Genomic DNA, 4104 nt, shown 5'->3' with positions numbered 1-4104 from the left:
TACAACCTTTCTGGAGTGCTGTCTGGCAATGTACGTCAAAAGCATCCCAAAACCACTGACTCAGAAATCACACTTCTAGGAATTTATCCAAAGAAAATAATTAAACAAATGCACAAAGATACTTGTATGAGGATATCTATCAACTTAATAATTATAATAGCATAACTGAAAATAATATAAGCATTTAATGGTGTGGAAAATCACACAAAAGTTTAATAACATGTATACATGGGAGAGACCCAGGAAAACTCAGTAACTCACCCAAAAGGCTGAAAGCCTCACCTTAAATACCATCTTCAGCTAAAGACAGAAGAGGAAGTTGGGAGTTATTGTTTGGAAGTTCAAAGGGGAGGAAGGCAATTAACATAGAGATGGAAAAGCAAATGTTTGCAGGGGCCATGCAGAGACTATGGGACACAGGAGTTTTAACAAACAGACTTTGCTAGGTTCTTCCCTGTCTACACATCTAGTTCACACAATAGTTATCTAGGATGATGGCTCCCTTCTGGAACAGGTCTTCTATCTATACTCTTTAGCAGCTAGGGGGAAGGTCAAAGTTTCTTCCTGAGTCTTTTGAGTCTTGAATTGTTTTCAGCTCAAAACAATCAGTATGCCAAAGAGACATTTTGGGATGGCAAATTTTGTTCCCCTACAAAATACTAGGCAGACATTAAAAAAAGAAGATGTAGGTCTACAATTACTCTCTACAAAATACTAGGCAGACATTAAAAAAGAAGATGTAGGTCTACAATTACTGTCGAGCGAGGATAACCACAAAATATTATTCAGTGAAAAAAAGCAGATTACAGAGTAATATTTTGGTATGATCTTACTTTGGTAACACACATACACATATATATGTATATATGTATGTATATATTTGCCCAGGAAAACTTAGTATACACAAGAAAGTGTATACAAGAAACTCCAAGTATACACAACAAAGTAACACAGTGGTTCTTTCTGGATGGGATTTCAAATAATTTGTTGTTTTGTTTTTGTCTCTTGACTTTTCATTTTTTTTTCTTTTTTTATTTTACTATGGCCATCTGTCAGTTGTGAAATGTAAATAAACACATAGGTACATGATAGCTGGATACATACAAATGTGTGTGTGCAGACATCCATTCAGTAGAAATAAGTCAATGAGACCTAAGGCCATATATGATAAAAGAAGGCTGCATTCTCTTTAAATAAAAAGTTCCCCTTCCTAAGGAAAAGAGACTACAGGTCTACCCTCTGTAAGACAAAAGTAAGTCCTGCTTGCCTGACAAAAACAGGAACAAACCCTGATAGGCACAATTTTAAAAGACTTGCTATTCTGGAAAGGCTCAAATAGGAGACTGTCTCTATTTGGGCCCCCTTAGGTACCATGTTTAAGTACCCCATGACCTGCTAGAATCCAAAAAGAAGAGTATCCACTTAGACCCCTAAATTTTACTCAGATAATCAGTCAGATCTCCCCAATTCAAGAATGCGGTTTTTAGGGCTTCCCTGGTGGCACAGTGGTTGGGAGTCTGCCTGCTAATGCAGGGGACACGGGTTTGAGCCCTGGTCTGGGAGGATCCCGCATGCCGCGGAGCAAATGGGCCCATGAGCCACAACTACTGAGCCTGCGCATCTGGAGCCCATGCTCCACAACAAGAGAGGCCGCGATAGTGAGGGACCCGCACACCGTGATGAAGAGTGGCCCCCACTTGCCACAACTGGAGAAAGCCCTCGCACAGAAATGAAGACCCCACACAGCAAAAATAAATAATTAATAAACTCCTACCCCCAACATCTAAAAAAAAAAACGAATGCGGTTTTTATATACATACTAAATAATTATTTTAATTGATATACTTGATTTAACAGTATTATGTTAGTTTCAGGTGTACAGCAAAGTGATTCGGTTATATACTTATATATATATTCTTTTTTATACTTTTTCACAGGTTGTTACAAGACACTGAACATAGCTCCTGTGCTATACAGTAAATCTTTATTATTTATCTATTTTATATATGGTAATATGTACCTGTTAATCCCAGACTCCTTATTTATCCATCCCCCATTCCCTTCCCTTTCAGTAACCATGTTTGTGTTCAATATCTGTGAGTTTGTTTCTGTTTTGTAAATAAACTCATTTGTACTATTTTTTTATATTCCTCATATAAGGGATATCATATAATATTTGTCTTTCTCTGTTTGACTTCACTTAGTATGATAATCTCTAGGTCCATCCATGTTTCGGCAAGTGACATTATTTCATTCTTTCTTTAATGGCTGAATAATATTCCATTTTATATATATATATATATATATATATATATATATATATATATATATATACATACACACATACATACATACCACATCTTCTTTATCCATTCGTCAATGGACACCTAGGTTGTTTCCATGTTTTGGCTATTGTGAATAGCGCTGCTATGAACACTGGGGTGCCTGTATCTTTTTGAATTAGAGTTTTCATCTTTTCCAGATATACGCCCTGGAGTGGGATTGGTGGCTCATGTGGTAACTCTATTTTTAGCTTTTTAAGGAACCTCCATACTGTTCTCCATAATGGCTGCACCAATTTACATTCCCACCAAGTGTAGGAGGGTTCCCTTTTCTTCACACCCTCTATACCATTTATTATTTGTAGACTATTTAATTATGGCCATTCTGATCAGTGTGAGGTGATACCTCATTGTACTTTTGATTTGCATTTCTCTAATAATTAACGATGTGGAGCATCTTTTCACGTGCCTGTTGGCCATCTGCATGTCTTCTTTGGAGAAATGTCTATTTAGGTTTTCTGCCCATTTTTTGATTGGGTTTGTTTGTTTTTATTTTGATATTGAGCTGTATGAGCTGTTTGCATATTTTAGAAATTAAGCCCTTGTCAGTTGCATCGCTTGCAAGTATTTTCTCCCATTGTGTAGGCTGTCTTTTCATTTTGTTCACAGTTTCCTTTGCTGTGCAAAAACTTCTAAGTTTGATTAGGTCCCATTTGTTTATTTCTGCTTTAATTTCTTTTGCCTTGGGAGATTAATCTAAGAAATATTGCTACAATTTATGTCAGAGAATGTTGTGCCTATGTTCTCTTCTAGGAGTTTTACGGTGTCAGGTCTTATATTTAAGTCTTTAAGCCATTTTGAGTTTATTTTTGTGTATGGTGTGAGGGTGTGTTCTAATTTCATTGATTTACATGTGGCTGTCCAGCCTTCCCAGCACCACTTGCTGAATAGACTGTCTTTTCTTCATCATAAGTTCTTGCCTTGTTTGTTAAAGATTAACTGACAGTAGGTGTGTGGATTTACTTCTGGGCTCTCTATTCTGTTCTATTGATCTATATGCCTATTTTTGTGCTAATACCTATTGTTTTGGTGGTAAGTTAGGCTGTTTATTTGGGATTTTTTCTGTTTTTTGAGGAAGGCCTGCATTGCTATGAACTTCCCTCTTAGAACTGCTCTTGCTGCATCCCATAGATTTTGTATGGTTGTGCTTTCATTGTTGTTATGTCTTGAGGATTTTTTAAGTTCCTCTTTGATTTCATCACTGACCCACTGGTTTTTAGTAGCATGTTGTTCAGTGTTCATGAAATCATTTTTTCTCATTTCTCCTTCTGTGGTTGATTTCTAGTTTCAGGCCGTGTGGTCAGAAAAGATGCTTGAAATGATTTCTATCCTATTAGATTTTTTGAGGCTAGTTTTGTAAACTTGTATGTGGTCTATCCTAGAGAATATTCTGTGTGCACTTGAAAAGAACGTGTATTCTGGGTTTGGAGGGTTTTTTTGGATGTAGTGTCCTGTAGATATCAATTGTCTAACTGTTGTATTGTGTCATTTAGGATCTCTGTTGCCTTATTGATTTTCTGCCTGAAAGATCTGTCCCTTGATGTCACTAGGGTGTTAAACTCTTCTACTATTATTGTATTCCCATCAATTTCTCCCTTTATGCCTGTTAGTATTTGCTTTATGTATTTAGGTGTTCCTATATTGGGTGCATATATTAACAAGTTGATATCTTCTTCTTTTTTTTTTTTTTTTTTAAAGACACCTTTTATTTTCTTTTTTTTTTTTTTTTTTTTTACACATTGTTTTTTTTTTTTTTTTTTTT

The sequence above is a fragment of the Lipotes vexillifer genome, unplaced genomic scaffold (assembly GCF_000442215.2).
Source record: "Lipotes vexillifer unplaced genomic scaffold, Lipotes_vexillifer_v1.1 scaffold905, whole genome shotgun sequence".
NCBI classification, from domain to species: Eukaryota; Metazoa; Chordata; class Mammalia; order Artiodactyla; family Lipotidae; genus Lipotes; species Lipotes vexillifer.
Note: the sequence above shows the minus strand (reverse complement) of the source record.